The sequence below is a fragment of the Poecile atricapillus genome, chromosome Z (assembly GCF_030490865.1).
Source record: "Poecile atricapillus isolate bPoeAtr1 chromosome Z, bPoeAtr1.hap1, whole genome shotgun sequence".
Lineage (NCBI taxonomy): Eukaryota > Metazoa > Chordata > Aves > Passeriformes > Paridae > Poecile > Poecile atricapillus.
The window spans coordinates 38,861,050-38,880,596 of NC_081289.1; the positions used below are offsets into that span (position 1 = coordinate 38,861,050).

Below are 19,547 nucleotides of genomic sequence, written 5' to 3' on the forward strand. Positions count from 1 at the left end.
TTTTTCGTGGAAAGGGTGACGAGACATGGGAGTGGGCTGGCCAGGGAGGTGGTGGAGCCACCGTCAGTGCCTGGACGTGTTAAGACTGGATGCGGCACTTAGTGCCATGGTCTAATTGACATCTTGATGTTGAGTCATAGGTTGGATTCGATGATCCCAGAGGTCTTTCCCAACCTAATTGATTCTGTGATTCTGAGAAGTCACATTTTGAGGCGATAAAAAAAAAGGAAAAAAAAAAGCAATGCCGGGTTCCCGTTGTGATGTTCATCGGAGACCACGTCTTGCAGTTTTTCGGGCATGCTTCAGACCGCATTTTATTTGCGCCGTTACTACTTTGGCGCTGCCTAAGCTTCCCCGTAGCCGCACGCCGGGTGGCGTACCAGCGGCGCCGTGCCCCCTCTGCCCGCACTTGTGCCGGCACTCGGCAGGGCCGTGCCCGACCCGGGAACAGCGGCGACCAACAGCGGTAATGAACAGCGGCGATGAACAGCGGCGATGAAGTGCGGTAATGAACTGGGAGGACGAACAGCGGCGATGAACAGCGCCGATTTCCCCCGGCGGCTCCCGGGCCCCGCCCCCTCCCGCGCCTGCGCGCGCGCCTCCCGCCGCGGCGGCTGAGCGGATCAGGCGGCGACCGGGCGGGGCAGCGGCGGCAGCAGCGGGAGCGGAGCGGCGGGAGCTGACCAGCGCAGCCCGCGCCGGCAGGGGACGGCAGCGGAGGGGTCCCGGCCGCCTCCCGCCGGACCCGCTGCAGGCAGAGGTGAGGGCAGCGGCGGCTCCGGGGCGGCGCCGCCGCGACCGCGGCTGCGGACGGGAGGTGTGGGGCGTGTGTCACGGTGCCGGCCGGGCCCCCTCCGGTGCCTGCGTGCCGCCTCCCCCCGGCTGCCGGGCGGGAGGGGTTTGCTGCGATCCGCCGCCCCCGGCTCTCCGGTAGCGCCGGGCCCGGTGGGTGTTGCTGCGCGCCGGGAGGGCTCGGCGCCGCCCGGGCCGGGTGCCGCGGGCTGGGCTGGGCTGGGTGCCGCGGGCTGCGGCGGCTCGGTGCGGTGTCGGGCCGCCCGCACGGCCCCACGGAGCCGGGCACCGCGGCCGGGGCTCCGCAGGCGCGGGCCGGCTGTGGCCGGTGCCGTGCGCGCAGCCCGGGCCCGCACGGCGCCGTTGGAGCGGTGGCGTTCAGCGCAGTTAAAATGTAGCGCCCGTGAGTGCCGGTAACCTCCTTGCCCTCGCACTCGGAAATTACCTTGCGCTGCAGCCCTGCCCTGGGCAGCGAAACCGAGTTACTGCCCCCAGTCCCGTGGCGCTGCCTGCCGCGCTTCTGCACCCCTGTTAGCAGGCCTTGCAAATGGCACGCGTCCCAAAGAGCCTGGGCTCCGAGCTCGGTGATCGTTCAGATGAGGCTCACACGGTTTCCTGAAATAACAGTCTTCACAAATTGTGTGTTATAGCAGTGCGCTGTGGAATTCTTCTCCTGAAAGGAGGAAAGCCGTCAATTCGGAGTGTCAATGAAGATGTTTCTAACGTGTTTCGTGCTGCCACTGTCCAAACAAAGCAGAGTTCTTGGGGCTGAGATCAGGAAACCTTTTAAGAACAGTCATCTGGCAACTTTCATAGCTTCAATAATTTCACTTAATCATAGGAGATATAAATCTGTTTGATCTGTTAAGTGTTAATGCAGTCGGGACCTTGCTAATGCCTGTTAATTATCAACTCCGTTTTGAAAAGACAGGAGTTAGTAGTGAGTTGTTAGTCCGAAGTGAACACGATGGGCAGCACCAGAACTGTGTAGAGAGCAGTGCTTCCCTCTCGTCTTTGTCAGGTCTATTGTTTGGCAAACGAGAGTTTAGAGTTGTTACAGTTCTGGTTTGAAATGATACAGGAAATAAGAGAAGAATGTGATTGCATTGTTTGCTATCAAGTAACTGTAGAAGGGACTGGTGAAATTTTCTGTGCTATTCTGTTTTAGAATTCCCTGCAAACTTCGGAGGTAAGTTGTGGTTTTAGCCAAATTAGTTTTTAGTCAAAACTCCTGAGCTTTGAAGTAATTTGTTTTGTGGTTATACAGCTTTCCAAAACCTGGTCGTAGAGCCCTCCTTTCCAGATGCTGATTTGATGTGTCTACTTCAGAATTGAAACTAGTTGGGGAAAAAAGCAGATGTGTGATTGTGGTCAGCTGTGGACCCTTTGGCTCCTCTTTATTTTTGTTTTATTTTATTATAGAGTTGTGAAAATCACAGAATCGTTTAGCTTGGAAAAGACCCTATAAATCATGTTGTAAGTAAACCAAATTTTTCGAGGCTGATGTAGCTTAGACCTAGCAATAAGTAATCCTTTTTCTGCTTTAATCATGGGTCAGGGAAAGAGCTTCTTTTCAACACACTGCTTTTTCAAATTAGTTAAAAATTTTTAGTAGTTTTTAGGCTTTTTAGTAAATGGCTATCCAGCTCGTATCTCTGCTGCACATGTAAACCCCCAGAGTACCTCAAAATCTGTTCTATAAATGGTTGTGGATGTTTGTCAACTTCTACAAGACGAGGGATTTTCTGATGTTGCAGGAAACAAGGTTGGATTCATACACTTTTTATGGGGAGCTGAACTGGGACAGAAAGTCAGACTTCTGTGCTCCTGTTCTTTTAATAGTGCATGCTATATTATCTCAGGTTTTGCTCCAAAGAGAAATAAAATGCAGAAATGAAAGGAAAATAGTTTTGGTGGAAGGGAAGTTTGTTGAAGATTGTTCATTTTTAGATTGCCTCATCTTAAATTCGGTTGAAGTGAGATTGAGAAGAGTCTTAGGCAATGGAGCACTTACCCATTTTCTTTTGTCTGGTCTGCTGTTACACTTTCAAATAAATGGTTGTGCAACTACCTAGCAAAGAAACTATGCAAACTTTGTATTCTGTGAAGAAGTGTTCCAGCCTCCTCTCTGTCCAGCAAATCTTTGCATAGAACACTCAGCCAAGTTTTAATGAACTGTGTCGAGTCAGTTATTAGGCTTTCATCTCTTCACTGATTACTGTTTTACAACCTGCTTCGCCACTGCATTTCCCACAAATTCTGTTTCCTGAAGCATGCAGGAGAGTTTTCTAAGGGCCTTTTCTCCCTTCTCCCTTCCTATGCTGTGAAATTCCTCTTGCTTTAGGCTGTCTGTAAGATAACTTATCTCTTAGTCTCCTGGTCTTCCGTTTCAGAACAGAAAATAAATTTGTTGAGAATTTACATAATGTTGTATTGTATACTACAAACTTCCCAATGGGCCAAGCAATGTGGTTGGTTTTAGTTCTGTTAGTTTCTCTTTAATGAGCATGCATCAAGTGCTACATTACTCAAATTTATGATTAAACACAGAAGAATATCTTTTATTATTCAACAAAATGGAGAATTGTGAAGGAAAACAGAAAAAGACCTTCAGTGAAGAAATAGTGATAGCTGTAGAAAACAGCATAGTCTTAGTCCCTACAAGTGTGGGTTTTTCTCCAGTCTGTGCAATGTAATTAAAGTTACACAACACAAAAGTTGATGATCCTATTCTCCAAACTGTAATGTGAACATCTTGGTCAGGTAAATTGTGTTTTGTAACAAATTGTGCTGTTAATGAAGATCTTGCTTCTATGGCAGATGTACAGTTGGGAAGCAGAAGAGCAGTAGCAGAAAGCTTTTTGAGGGAGGTGTTTGTATAGTCAGTTTTCACAGTAAGAGTGAAGCAGCTTGGTTTGTTGCCTAGGCTATTTTAGTGAATTGATGAGGAAGTTAAAAATACTACTTCTAAGTGTGAAATGATTCTTTAGATAATTTCCTGAGTGAACTGCCCTTACTGTATTCTTTTTTTTTTTCCCCCCTCTCAGTATTCTGATGTGATAATGAAGTTGAATTAGTTAATCTTTTCTGTTTTGTTAGACAGCAGTTACAATTATCTTCTATTAGAACAGGTGATTCTAATATGGTAATATAGTTCTATATGGCAATATAGTTCAGAAATAAATCTTGTTTAACACAGAAGAAATGATAGGCATAGTCTTGGTCATTTTTGTTTCAAAAAACCTCAGCCCAACAAAAAACCCAACAGCAACAAAAAAAAAAAATGTTTTTCCCAAAGCCTTTGATTCATTTTAGAGGACTGTCTCTGGATCTTGCTTGAGTGATTTCTTTTGGTGTTCTGTTGTCTTTTGGGTAAAGTTGATAACCTCTGTTTAGCTTCAGCTGGTAAATAGTTGCCTTCCTTCCCTCTGCTGCCTACACCTTTCCCACTAATACAAAGTGGAGAGTCATGCTCTGAGTTTAAAGACAGAGCAACGTGAAGGGCTTTGTAAGGCTCTTGCTTCTCTTGAGAATGTGTGAACAAATACTGAGATAAGTGTGACTTGCACAAGTTTTCTAGGTGTTAGAAGATCTAGTAACCAGAAATTAGAAAAAAATGAGTTATTGACTTTGAAAAATACTTCATGGTGTTGATAACTAGTAGAAGGAGATATATTATTGCTGCCTTGTGGACTGATTAAGACCCTGGACTTAAAGAATCTGCATTGGTTTGGGGATATTTTTATAAATTAGCTTCTGATCAGGGAGGTAGCTTCTCTGCCTAAGAAACTCCATCATTTTAGATGCGGTAGAAGCAATTCTGCGTAGCTTTGTCTTTAACATATGCTTGTCCAGCTTGTGGGAACAGCAAATTGCATGCTTCTTCTGGTAATTTGTCTCATTTTGATAATTTCAGACCATGGTGGAGCTTGACATTGTGAGGATTGACATTGGATTTTAAAAGGAAGCCCTATGTGGAGTGTTGAATTCTATAAATGCAGTAAGTGAAGTTGGGGAAACAGTGCTCATAATAGGCCAGTGATTAGTAGCAGATATGTTAAAAGTGTTTTATTCAGAGTAACTGGTTCTAGATTGTACACAGTGGAAATCTGGAGCAGTATTTTGCTATATTTGTTATAAAACAGTGTTTAATCCCATCTGTACTCTACAAGAAGGAAATCTGTTGCAGATGTAATGTGTGTAGTAGCATAAGAAGCTTCTTGAGAACAGCTAAAACTGTTTGACAGATGGTAGGAGGCATTTGGGAAGTCAGATTTTCACTTTGAGGAAATAGCTTGGACTTCTGGTGCTAGGAGAGGAATAAATAAACCTCATTTTCTTCACACTCTTAATTGTGGATGTGAGGTTTTTTCTCAGCTTGTTCCCTCAGCACAGGGTACAGCACTTGTCATTCATACACTAAAAGTGCTGCATCTGTCTCTAGAAGTTCTTAAAGTTAAGGTGACTTTGACAAAATATGGGAATGTGTATCTGATCTTCCTTTTTTTTTATTTTTATTTTTTCATGTAACCATTCATTCATCCATTTGAAAGTGTTCTCATTGCATCTAAGCCTGAGCTAGTTCATATGCTGTCTGTATGTTCAGCTGTTTTCCAGTGCATTAATCCTGTCACCCAGTGTTTGTGTCCTGCAGAAGCTGTTCATATGACTATTAAGTTGAGATAAGGAAAAGCAGCATGTTTCCTTCCAGAGTTATTTTTTTCTTGCCTGGAAATGGAAGCCGTGGTATTTTGAAGGTTATTTCAAAAGACTAGTGAGTTTCTTTTGAATAGGCTTGGACTTGGAAGTGCAGGTATAATACTGGTCATTTAAGCATATGAAAAGAATTTTTTTTAGTGGAGTGCTCTTGTTCAGCTTAGGGAAGCATGTGTGCTGTAGGGAGACTTTTTTTGCTTGACAGTTTCAGCTATTTAAGGAATTACACCTGAGAAAATAGGTGGGTTTTTTTAAGAATTCACATGTTTAAAGCTGATAGTGAGCAAGTGGTCTAGTAAACTGAGTTGGGTACTTGACTGTGGCTTGGGTATTATTTATCTAGTCCTAAGAATTCCCAAGGCTTAATAAATTAAAGGATACTTTTCACCTCTCATTCTACTTCATTCACAAGTAACGGATAACACCCACAAATGGTTTCTGTGACTCTTCAAGTAGCAGAAGCATCATTCCAAACCTCGCTTTGTCTCATGTACAGTTGGTCTTTTTCTAACTACCTAAGAGGGCCATGTCCCAGTGATTGGCTTGTTTTTCCACAAAAATTATTCTTTATATGTTGCATTTCTTACAGATGATTTGGAGAGTTAAGGCAAGAAATTTATCACTTAAGACTATCCAGTGATACTTCAAAAGGGAGTCATATTGTTGATAAAAGATTTGTGAAAGTAAATTATAGATTTAGTTGGTGTCAAGTTCACGAATTATAAGATTCCTGGCTTTATTCTAAAGGTGAAATGTGACATATTAAGATTCATTAAACACTTGGCCAAGTACATAGCAAGTTCATTTGCTTGAAATTTCATGTGGTTTTTTTTTTTTTTCTAATTACTTCTAAGATATGTAGTAAAAAGTGTCCTTTATGGGCAAAGTGAATATTTTTTAGGTAAAATATGAGCAACATTTGCTTCAATATTGCACTGACCTATTTTTTTAGTTAATATATTTTATGATCCTGCAATCTTTGCAGGTTTTAAAAATTAGTGTGTTAATGCTGTAAATCTGTGAATAGATACTCTTTAAGTGGCACTGAGTTGAGAAACTTGAAACATTAGTTTTCCCTGGTCTGGTTGCAGTGTGGTAGAAAAGCTCACTTGGTATGAGGATACATGGTGATGTATATAAGCTCTTCTCAGTACTAATTGACATATTTTTTCTTTATTCTTGCATATTTAATGCTAATGTAAATAGCTGCTTATGGGTCACTTTTTTTTTTTTTTGAAGCAGGCCATATTGTGGTTTGTTTCTGCAGGGCAGGAAAATATTGCAGAATGTATGACTACAGTTAGGGAAAAATACTGTTCGCAGCCATTCGAAGCTTTCTGAATAAATCCCATTTGCCAGTGCAAGCTGTTCCTTCCAGTCTCACCTTGGAGGTGGCTGCCTGAGAGACATCTGATGTGTAAGGGGATGGGAGGTGGAGAGGAGCAGCACAGGAGGTTTGTTCTTTGTGTGGTGGGGTGCTGCTGCTGCCAGGGCAAGAGCAGCCAGGTTATTTGCAGTGGAGGTTTTGGTGCAACTTGTGAACCTTTATGCTGTGTTAGTCAAAGGTTGTTCTTTAGCACAGAAGGGATAGCTTGGATATTGTTTAGGCGCTAAAGCAGCAGGTCTGCATAAACTGCAGTTCATTATTTTTCAACTATGGGACTCACAGCAGCACCATACTGTACCAGGAGAGTGTTTCCTATTGTTCCTCACTGGAGAACAAGTCTGGGAGGGACTGCAACATACTAGAGTTTGTCTGAAACTCTAAATAGATAACAAATACAAAAACAAATATTTAACACGGCTGTAGGTTACCAGTCTCTTTCCTTGCATGCCTTTACCTTTGTCCAATAAGAGTTCTGTTATAAGGCTTTTGATGTAATCAGAGCTCTTGTGATATTTCTTTCAGTACTTTTTCCAGTGGAAAGCAATCATAAGAACAAATTTATTTGTGTCTCTGAACGGAACTGAGCCAGTTTAGATCTCCATTTGGAGTACTGCAATTGATTACATACTGCAAGGAAAATGTTTAGGCCTAAACAGATGTATTATGCATATAATGCAGTCTATGTTACTTGGACCTGACTTTTAAGAGTGAACCAACCACTTAGCATTTTCTTCTCCCTCATCCCCACCTCACATGTGCAGCTCATCTTCTTGATGGAGGCATTTATTTGTTCTTAGGCAGTTTACCATTGGTGCATCTCCTGCTTTGTAGACTGGCACAGATAATCTTTGTGTTTCCTGTGTAGGAACATGTCAGTTGTGCCAACTCCTTGCCATCTACACCATGGCTACTGGACATGACACTGCGTTTGTGTGCTGTACTGAGCACTGGCTCCATAGAGTTACAACTGGGAGATAAATTGGATGTAAACTGTAGGAGTGGTGCTGGGTGGAGATAGTGTGAACCCCTGGAACTACTTTGTCTCAGGCCTTGGTCATTTCCAGGTGAAGAGTACCTGTGAAGTCAACCAAGTGCTCTTTTTCCCCAAGTCGGTGGATGTAATTTAATTTAATAATTTAATTTTTTGGTAGAAGTTGAATACTTTAATGTGACTAATGCTAGTGTTGTCATTTTTCCACATCTTGGAAGCTGCTGTACTGTACTTTTTGAGGGACTATTGGACACTCAGGATTACTGGATTTTTTTTAATAAAGACTGAGTAACTTTAAAAAAAAGGATATATATTTTAAGTACTTGAAACATGATGATTCTATTTATACATAGTCCATGCATAGATATGGAATAATGGAGCCAAAGAGATCAGGCTGGTACATAAGGGAAGTGTTAACTGTGTTCTCGTATACCAGTTCTAGAAACAGAGTAGTGGTTCTGAGTTGAAACATTAACAAGATGAAAATGACAAGGCTTGGAAGGGACACTTCCATTGCTACTAAGCAGCGTTCTAAGGAGCTATTGCTTTTTTTAGCAAGGAGTGTCTGAGTAATTAGGAATGTGTTTAATCCAAGCCTAGAGGAAACAAAGTTTGTCTAGATACAGAGTTTAAAAAAAAAAAAAAACCTTAAAAATTACTTGAAGATGTCAAGTAACAGCTACTGTGATTGGGAGGGAAAACTGCAAAGGACAAGTTCTGTAGAGTTGAGCCACAAATTGGCATCAGCTTAGTGTCAATTCACTGTTTCTAATAGCTTGTTCTCCTTCTGAACAATATTGCCACATGGAGACATTGTACACCAGCTGAACTTGGTTAATAGTCTGCACTGTAAACCTGGGCCAAATGGAGGGAAAACTTGGCTTTGACTCATCTCAGTGGATTTGTTACATGTACTACACAACCACCACACATTTATTCTGGGTATAGTATGCCAGACAATATAATTTTGGAAAACATGTTAAATATTGCTAGTATGACTGTACAGTTGAGTAACTGATTATGCTGCAGCAGAAGATAATGCAGACATGCTCTCTTCTCTTAGAGGGCATTGTTCTTAATGCCCTCTTTCCACTTTGGGAGGCAAAAAGGGAGGTCTCTGCAACAGAAGTCATTTAGGTTTTCTGTTGGGGAGCCAAAGGACAAGGTACACAAGGAGAAATTTCCGTATCAGTAGGGGTTTTAGACTTGCATATTTTCCAGCTCTCTAGATGGCTGATCATGAGTGATTCCCTGAATAAGAAATCTGCTGCTCTCCTCTTTCCATTTCTTATGTGGGAACCTTACAATGATTTATTGGCTTCTGATTTTTGTCCCTGCTAATATACTTTTCCAATTCAGGCAATGTCATGAAAGGTGTGGTAATATTCTGGAGAGGGAAAGGAGGAGGACTGAGGAATACTGTTCAGTTCTTACCTGAAGTAGCAGATAGGTTCAATTTAGTGTGATTGAACATCTGGCCATGCGTTTGTAGCTGATGTCTAGCATGCTTGAAGTGGATGTTATATGCACATTACTAATGGAGGAGTATCTTTTGTGAGTGAAGCCACTTGCATCTCTTTGCTAACGTAATAGCATCTGCTCTGCCGCTGTTGAGGTGGCTTTTTTGCTTCTGTCCTGTCCCTTTTTTTCTGTATAAGCAGGATGGTGAGGGCCTCCTTCTGTTAGCTTTGTTAAGGAAAGGACATCTGGGATTGCTGCTTTTTCTTGTGAGACATGGCCTGTGTCTACTTCATCTGCAGTTCCAGCCACATTACCTGTTCCAATTTCACTGGATACTTACCATCTGTCTTCTGCCTAGGTCTACAAAAATCACCATTGATGAAGGGAATTTTCTGCCTGATTTCTTGTAGCTGTAGGCGCCATCTGACTAACTGTGGCTTTAGCTGTTTTTCAGGAGATCATAGTTTTAGGAGAGGGCAAGATGACACCCTTATATTCTCTCCAGATAGATCAGACACTGTGGAGGACTACTAGCTGGAGGAGGGTTTATTTTTGTCTTTTCCTGAAGTGATATTTTTGCCAGTGTTACTTAGTGGTGTGTTCTGTCTGGATACAGGGCCGATGTAGCATCTGCTTTGCTGCAAGAACTCGCTGAACCTGTAGAATGTAATTTGCATGTGTGCATGTATATATTTGCATAGGAAAGAGTGTTCTAGCAGTACATTAGAAGGAGATAACCTCCTGTAAACTGTGAGCTGGCAATTCTCAATGCAGGGCCCCCAGCTATGTCTTCAGCCTAGCACAGCAATCGAGGTAGCTGTGACTTGCAGTCTTACATTTTACTTGCAGACCCCTGTAGAAAAAAAGTTGTTAGTATGGGTAAGTAAGGCAACTTTGCTTATCTGTGTGATGGAAATTGCAGACTTTGAAGGTATCTCTGCTTCAATTAGTGTGTTTACAAAAAAAAAAATGGATTGGCGCAATACGTGACAAGTTACAATTCTCACACTGTCTTGCTGTGCCGTCTGTTATGATCTCTTGGAGGCTGGAAGATTTATGTTACAGTACATATTTCCTCTGCTGAAATCACAATTCTGTAATTTCTTATCAGTAATTAAAAAGTACTCTTTGTGCAGAGAAGCCAATAAGCTAACCTTCAGATCTTGTTTTGTACACCAAATTGAGGCCCCCACACTAAGCTACCTATAAAGATCTACTGCTTGCTGTTTTTAAAAACAGTGCCTTGATTCTAGCTTGCAAGCAGGGTTGTAGTTAACTGCTACAAACCTGTGCTGCCTTGAAAATGGTCAGGTTGAACCTTAATGCAAACAGCTACATTAAAATACCTGGACTAGAAAGTCATCAGAGGAAAGCAAAGACTTGAGGTCTCTGATATTGGCAAGCAGAAAGAATTTCCTCTACAGAAATGACAATTCCATCTATTTAAATAGCACACAAAATTACTGGGCGCAAGCAGAATTTTTAAGGCACAGTTCTGAAATCATCAACAAGAGTAAATGTTCTTCCTTCATGAGAAAAGTTCTCCTTTGACTAAAAAAAAAAAGTCAGCTGAGGCAAAGTAGCACTGAGCAGAAAGCTTATACATTCTAATCAAGGTAGAAAGCAGAACAGAGAGCAATGAGCTGCCCTATAAAGTGAAGGAGAAACTGGCAAAAAATAAACTTGACAGAGTGTACAGATGGATCTGTACCATGTCAGCTACTTTAATTAAATATTAACTATACCCACTTACTGTCAGTGCTTCAAAGAACACCACTCAATATTCCTCTCCATGCGCTAACAAGAATATTTTTCTTTGAAGTTTAATAATCAGTTTTTTTTCAATGTCATCAGCTCTGTTTGGCTGTCAGCTTGGAGCAGGGAAACATACTTTCTTCTTAAGTAAGCTAAGAACTGGTGGAAGGAAATGAGGCCTGTGGTCTGAGAGGGCTTAGTTTTTGGTGGTTTTGCTTTGCTTTATTTTTGATTTCTAGAAGACCTCTGCTCTGGTCACTGTCAGATCACGTGTTACAAGTTGTGCTATTTTGGTGTTCAGAGACACATCCCTGTTGAATTAAAACAAACTTTTGGTCTTTTCCCCTTGTTTTTGGCTTATAAACAGTATCTGTCTTCAGCAGACTTAAAAGGTTTCCTTGTATATCTTACTGTTGATTTCTATCTTCTTCCTAAACAGAGCTGGATTTATGTCAAAAAGAAGATTAAAGATCTGGTAGGTGGTGGTTATTTTTCAAGCATAAAAAATCGATGGCTGCATGTTGTGCCATTTATTGAGTATAAATATTTATTTTTTTGCTACTAATTGACTAGAAAATAACTGCAATACACGTTTTTACTATTTGTTTTATCAATTATCGAATTGTATTTCATCCTTCTTTATGAAATGAAGAAAAATGGGGTTTTTTGCTTATCTTAAGTCACTTTCCTCTGAGATTGTTAGATTGTTTTTGTAAATATAACCTACTTATGAACAGGACTCGTGTTATCTCTTAATGTAATTATACTGAAATAATCTCCATCTTATTAATGGCCATATTAGCAGTATAGATGGAATTGAGGCATGAACATGATAAGGCAAAAGTCAACATTAGCTATACTGTTTCAGTTGCTGTATTCTGTGAGTGCTTCAAAGTGTCACCTGTAGTCTTTCATTCACAAAAGAGATTATTTTTCTTGACATCCTGTATAGGTTAAATATTTACCAGTAGGATGCTCATACAAATATATTGCAGCTGTAGCTTTGCCTGTCTTCCTGCATTTTCCTTCTTTGTTCCCTTACATGGATTTATTTCTGAACACTCTTCCTTAATTATTCTGGATAATAATTTGTGGACTCCTTCCTCTTATTACAGGTACAAGAATTCATTATGTATCTGAAATGCTTACCAGCATGACATTTCTCATGCTGAGAACAGTTAAAAACCATATCTTCCTGTCTTCATCATGCAACAGTATGTTATGCATCAGGCTGATGAAGATCCAGCAGAAAAATTAGATGGCTTAGTCTGCTTTGGGAAGAAGAAACCAGTGATTTTTCTGTAACAATGTAGATACTTGCTATTGCTGTGTAGCAACAGGAGGCTCAAGCTTCTCTAGTTGCTGGCTCTTTTGGGTTTTGGCTTTAATTTTAAACTTCAGGAAGCTAAGGTTTGTTGCATTTTAAGAAAACAGTATTAAGGGTAACTTCATTGTGTATTGTTCTTAAGAAATAAAGATAATGAGTTTTAATTTGTTTTTCCTTTTAACTCTGTATGTGGCAGTTGACCTTTGGTGAATTTGCTATGTAAAAAAGCATTTGTGCTGGCAGCCCAGGAAGAAGAAAGGGAAATTAGAGTGAGAGAGCTCGGCCTGATGTCGATTTCACTATATGGTGTTCAAAAGTGATGGCTGAAAAATATCTGCAGTATCACATGTAAATTTGGATTGTGATTCAGTTTGGCATTTTGTAGACATTTCTGTGGGCTTAAAAAAAAAATCATGAGTTTCCAGTGTTAGCTAAAAATTTCATTTAAACAGTTTCGTGTTTTCTATTTTTTTTGTGGTGTGGTTTGGTTAGGGTTTTTTGACTTAGTTTCTTGTGATTAAAACATAAACTGCTTGCTTAGCAGATACTTCTGTCTTACAAATGCAGATTTTAAGAAGCTTGGGTTGTCTTTCTTGCCAAATGAGTAGCATCTGTTGTGATTCATTTGGATTTAAGGTCTTGAGGGAAATGTTGTAAAAGCAAGCTCTTGGCTCAGAATAATTTCCTGAATGTAGTTTAGTGTCTTCATAGAGATAATGTTTGATTTTGCACCTCTGTAAACTTTTGGATGGAGGAAAGGAAGAAAGGGATGTGGGGGGTTTTTTGGTGATCTTTTTATTTGCTGTTTTTTGTCAGGGAGCAGATGGTGTTTTAATGACTTGTAACTTGCTATAGCTGACCACCTGCAATCTGCACAGTGTGTTCTGCAGCAGGGAAAATTGTGGAGGAGCGAAAAGTAATTGCTAAACAAGTTTCATATGAAGTCTTAGAAAAGGACCTGAGTGAAGGAAGGTGTGCATATGTTGTCAGTCCTTTCAGTCTGAAAGCTCTCACTGAATCCTCACTCCCTTCTCCAGTGTCAAGGGTCCCAAGAGTTGAAATGAGGCTTTTTTATTACCACTCACAGGTATAATAGGTGAAATTTTCCAACTCCGCTTAGCATCTGTCCTCTTCTTGTGACACAATGCTGCTGTTGCCATCAGTATTGAACAAAATCCCACTTGAGCTCTGGCAGCCTTAGTTGCTATCCTGTTGCAGGGTCATGTTTGCTTGAAATTTGTTCTGTGTTTTAAAAAAAATACATTTATCTCCTTATTTGTCTTGCTGTAGTCATCTTTTAGATGATGGCCCTGTGTAATTTACTGTTGTGGTTATAATTGTCTGACACTTCTAAACATCTTTTCTCCAACCCAGCTTTATTCTGTGTCAATGAAAGTTTTATCTTTAGCCTCATGCACCTTTCTCCTTTCATTTAAGCGTATATTAGCATATTTGTTTTTTCTTCTTTGCTGCTGTCCTGCCTATCTTTACAGTTCAGAAATCTAGCAGCATTCTGTGTTCTTGTGCTTTGCTTCACTTACTCTGGATAAAAATGCGCGTGTTCACTGATGGAAGCTTGCATGATGTATGAATATTTTGCAGTTGTGAAATTTTAAATGTCTATACTTGAATCCCATGCTTGGCTGATTTTGATGCTTACCTTGCAAAGATCATGCTATTGTAACAGTGTGGGGGAAGCTGCAGTTCAGGTGCTTATGTCAACGTCTCCTCCCTCCTCAAACAAATTGCTGCAAGCATAAGCTATAAAACAAAATTAGTAACACTCCACTCCTCCCAGTACTGAGTCCAGGGAGATTATCTGCACAAATTTATTTGCTCTGACCAGCACTTGTAGGAGCCCTACTGCTGATACTCTGGTGGAATGCAGTGGTATCAGTCTACTCTCCATCACAGCCTTGGACTTTGTTTTCTGAGTTAATGAGGATGACATATTATTGTCTTGGCTTCTGCTCTTCCTGCATCACTGTTTCTGGTGTCACATGCATTTTCTAGTACCCTGCAAATGTTTTGCTGAGTAGCAAAGACAATAATTTTGATCTTCAGCAGCCTGTCCTTCCTCATAAGGAATAGAAGTGCTAAACTCCTATGAATTCTGATTTGTGGGCATTACCAGGACAAGTTTGCATGCTCGGTGTCCTGGCAGCTAGTGTTAGGTACTTCACTTGAGATGCATAATGAGGCTGACAGCTTGGAGATGGATTTTATCTGAGGGAGCACTGAAATTGCTGTTGAGGTGGTTCCTAAAGCTACTGACTTGCTAGTGACTGAGTCATTTTTCTACCCACTATGAAATAAAGTGAACCCACCATGATGGTGGCATGGGATTTGCAGAGTTTGCTCCTCAGTCCTCTGGCATGTGCAGCAGAACACGTAAGAGTTGTAGCAGTGAGTTATAGCATACTTTGCTTTTGTCAGCTCCTGCTAAAATTTTAGGAAGAGAGGGAATTGGAAGTCAAAGCAATATATACACTTGGATTCATGTTACTTAAGTTTGCCAGGAGTGAGTGGTAGTTCATTCCTGTGAAACTTGTGCATGCATGCCATGATGTGAACAGTCAGCTTCCCGGCAAAAGTGACTACTTTTGGGGGGTTCTGCATGGAAATTGTGTTGCTGACAGACTAGAACTGTATTTTAGCATGAAACTGAGATGTTTTCTGTGCAGGAAATTATTTTCTGGAAGTGCCTCAGTTTCAAGTAAAGTGAAAGCCCAGGAAATCCAGATGTATACCTGCACTAGAACAGCACTTTCTAGTCAGAAATATGAGGTTATTGTGGAAAACTTGATTTTTCTTTCGGTAATCTGAAACTAGGTGTCTGAGTGTGCTCAAATGCCATATCTGGGAACAGTTTATTGTGGATCTCCGTTATAAGGATGATCTCACCTGCAGTAACTTAACATTTTTGTTTGGTGTTATGATACATTTCTTTAGTCATCTGAGAAGGTTGCTTTTCAAATTAAAGCATTTCGTATACACGCTTACCCTGTATGATATGTTACGGAAATGCCTGAACTGAAGATTCTTGAAGCAGCCTTACGGTGTATTCCCTGTATTGCAGTCCTTAGCCCCAGGTTAGGGCAGGGAGGTGAGCTCTGTGAAACACTGCCATCTACAGCACTGTCAGGGGTAGCTGAACAGCATCGAGAGAGCTCCTTGGAACTTAAAAGGCATGAAATGTGACACGAAGATGATTCTGACTTTGAGCCACTTCATAAAGGACCTGTTTTCAAGATGAAGAGCTAATTTAAGCTTGTTGGAATACTGGAACAGTATAATACTGTTAAGCAGATATAGTGTGTAGATTTAAAAATAAATTCTGAAAATGGGGAAGAAAAAGTAATTAATGCCACTCTGAACTCGAATAGTGAATGAAGTTATACTAAAATACAACAGTGGAAAAAAATTTTGATGTTAAAACTGAGTAGTAACTCTGAAATGGTACTCAGCTCAGGTTCACTAGAGAATCAGAAATCACTTTACCTCCTTTTCCTTCTGTTGAACAAGTAAAGTTATGAGAAGAAATGTGGTCATCTGTCACATACATCTAAATTTCATAGCAAGTAGGCATGATTTTTTTTTTTGTAAGAGGAATTATCTATTATATAGGAAAGAAGAAGTTAGAAAGCAAAATGAGAATTCTGTCTCCTTCTGCCCATCTAGTTGTTTTGCTAATTTCAAAATGGCAGCCAAAAAAAGCAGGTTGGGTGACATAAATTATAAGTAATTTCCTCATCAGTAGTCAATCAAAAAGGAGAACGAATGAGAGAGCAAGAGAAGTTAAGTTCTTTGACTGGGAACTGTACCATACAAGTAATATCTGTTGTTAAATATAGCATGAAAAGGCAAAATCAAACTTTGTAGCCCACCTAGGTCATCTTTATCTTTCTTCTCTGTGGCTATTTTTTTCTGTTAAACCTTTAATTTTGCCTTCATAAACCTTAAATGTTTCAGGATCTTCATGTAGAATTGAAGAATTTTTCAGTTCTTGTTAAAATGTGATTTATTTATGAATCACAATTTTTATTAAAAGTGCTAACAGATCCTTGCAGGTGTCTAAGGAGACAATTGTGCTATGCTTTTTTTTTTTATTGAATGCTATTCTCCAGTTCCAAAGAAGACAGACTGCTTAGCATTTTAATTGGTTTTCAAGATGAATTCAGGTTTAATGTGCAAGGCCAAAGACAGAGTTAGAAGGTTAATTATACTTATCAGTGTTTGGGAACGGTCAATTCTCATTGTATGTGACGTGTTGGCATAGTGCTTTTCTCTTGGGGGAAAGCTGCTTATTATTTCATGCTGTAACTGGAAAGTTTGTGTGCTTATCTTGGTTAGGTGGCTTTGATGGGTGTCTCAGTTACTTTACAGTTTGGTGCTAATAAATGGCTTTGAAATATCTATCTGGCTATTACTCACTTTTAATCTGGATTTTATGAAGTTAATAGCACTCCTGGAGTTACAAGCCCTATTTTCATATTCCATATCTGTTGCAGACAATTTGGAAATGAAAAAGCTGGAGTTGTTCTAGAAGGTGTCATGGGAGTGTAAAACGTGCCACTGTATTATGAACTACTGGCATATGGTATTTTTTCTCAGGTTGTAATCATCAGAAAGACAGCTCATCCTTCTCTGAACTCTGTTGAGGGCTGCAAAATAAAGGAACGAAATCTTTTCTCATGGGAAAGATTTGTATGCCAAACTGGTTTTGAGATTAGAGGCTCTGCATTCTTGTTGCTGTCATTAAAATCAGTGTTATATCGGCTTTTGCTTTACAGTTTTGGAAAAAAAACCCCAAGCCAATAAATTTGTACTCTCCTACATGTTCATTATAAGATTTCTTGGATAAATCATAGGTCTAAAAAATTAAATACTCCAACTGTCACTACAGTATACCTGCTGAAGTTGACTAGTTTGTGTCTGTGACAGCTGTTTTTCAGTACTCAGTAATGAATTGGAGGTGCAGGATGCAAGGTTCCTCCAGTGGCCCTATTGGCATTGCACATGGTTGGAAGCATGTGCTGGCAGTTACTCTTAGAGCTGCTCCTGCAGGCAGTCTGAATGGGTACCTGCAGTTTTCTTCCTTCTGACATCTTAGTGCAGTGTGTGAAAGTGAGTGTCAGGGATGGAATGTGCCCCAGGGACACAATCCTACTCTATGGGTAGGTTGGGACATACATTTTTGTTCAGTTACAGCTTCTGAGCTATTGCTGCCTGGCCCCATTTACTTTGTGAAGCATGGAAATTAGCATTAGACTTGGAAATACATGTGTAAGCTGCCTTCAAGGGAATAAAATGTGTAACATTATACATAGAGGTGTAGTTAACTGCTTTGGCAGAGATACAGGGTATTGAATTGCTTTATGCTAATATTATCTCGGTAGTTAAGCTTGTGTTATCTTGGTATTGTGTGTGATTTTAAATATGAAAGTAAATTATAAAATGCTGTTAACTGATAATTCTTGTCAGTTCAGAGGACATATTGGAATATTGTAATGCTGTGAAAGGGAAGGAAGTAGGTTTTTTTTCTTTTAAAAAAGAAACACATTCCATCTTGGAATTATTCTTTCCCTTATTTATTGCCAAAATAGCAATTGAAATTGTTTGAACCTACAAGTATTGCTTCCTTCCTTCCCAGGATTTGTGTCTCTCTTCTGCATTCCTGAGCTATGTGATGTCTCTTGCCTCCTTTAACTAACTGATTATTGGGGGGCTGGATGGAGGATGGTGGGGAGGCAGGATACAAAAGTTGCTATCACACAGTCCTGTGGGATTGCACAGCTGAGAGGATTGTATTCACTTTAAATCAGGTGCTCAAACTATCTGATGGCCCCATTAAACCATTTTATGGGAAAGAGAATTCCCAGTACTTGAGTGGACTGTGTAGAAGAGCAGGAGGAAGTTCCTTGTCCATTAAATATTTGTTTAACCTCAAACAGAATAATGCTTTTCGTAGGATGTGATTTTTTTTCTCTCTTTTTCTTCTCTGAAGTATTTCAAATAACTTGTAAGGAGGTGTCAAGACTTTATTTTCCTGTCCATGCTTACCACCACTCCCTGGTTGTCAGGGAACAGAAACCCTTTATCCCAACCACAGGATCACATTCTCTGTTGATTGAAGGAGAAAAAATAGTAACTTCTACATTGGTCCCTGCAGCAGAACATTAGAAGTACCTTCATAATATCTGGTTCATGCTATGAAAAGTCTTGGTGACTCGTTGCAGTACTGGGAGCAAAAAGCATTCTGTTCTTCAGAAATGTGATAGCTTTGGGAGCAACTATGTTTAATTTCTGTTCTTGAGGGCTGGCTTTGATCTGTGAAAGGCTTGACTTCTCTGTAAAAAAAAAAATAATTATATAAGCTGCTTGTTTGTTCCAAATAGTGTGAGCACTGGTCTGGCTTAAATTAGGCAGTGATACTGATTTCTGAGGGCTGTGAATTGCAGGTAAATTGTCACTTGATGTTGCTTGTAATTCATCTGTAGCTGTTTGTTGTGGTGGGCCAGGTGCTTCTCACTGCCCAAAGAAGTGCCATAGAGGAGCTTGTAATTTGTTAAATAGAAATGGGTAGGTAAACAAGAAGTTTAGTGTTAGGTCACTTGCCAAGTCTGCAATGCAATAACACTGTACAGTTCCTGTGGATCAGGCAATATTGTTTAAGTATTACCATCCTATTAAACTAAAAGCTATGTAAGATTGTTGTAGCAGTTCCAAATCAAAGTTGATCAACAGTTATTCAGTAGCTTCAGAAGACAAACTTGGATGTTTGGTGCTAAAAGCACTAGTACTTGTTAAGCCTGTATGAAGTCTATTTGCAATATTTGTCTCCTGTATTTAAAAAAACTCCACAGAACAACAATGAAAAACCTCCCCAAAAACCCCAACTTTCCTCCCTAGGATCCCTAGAAACCTCACAAACCATAAACAAATGAAAACAAATAAAAAACCAGCCCTGCCATAAAACCTACAAAAGATCCTGAGTTGTGATCATGTAGAACAGCACTGACATCTAAAAAGCAGAGCTGGGTTCATCATCTTGTTTTACTTTAGTGTTAGAGTGAAAAAAACAAACTTGGCATAACCAATGGAAATCCAAATTAGAC

General features: G+C 40.2%; 1 protein-coding gene across 9 annotated transcripts in view; it reads left to right on the top strand.

Annotated features, from left to right (window-relative positions):
- Positions 1-615: 615 nt before the first annotated feature.
- The window catches only part of LOC131592973 (oxysterol-binding protein-related protein 8-like), an 83,691-nt gene continuing 64,759 nt past the window's right edge, over positions 616-19,547 (top strand). For 6 of the 9 annotated variants that reach the window (XM_058865012.1, XM_058865008.1, XM_058865011.1 and 3 more), the window contains exons 1-2: positions 616-760; positions 4,709-4,792. The gene's annotated coding sequence lies outside the window, so the exon portion shown is untranslated. Of the gene's footprint in view, positions 761-4,708; positions 4,793-11,558; positions 11,578-19,547 lie in introns of those variants that run through there. The other 3 variants (XM_058865002.1, XM_058865005.1, XM_058865004.1) reach the window with 2 other exon arrangements.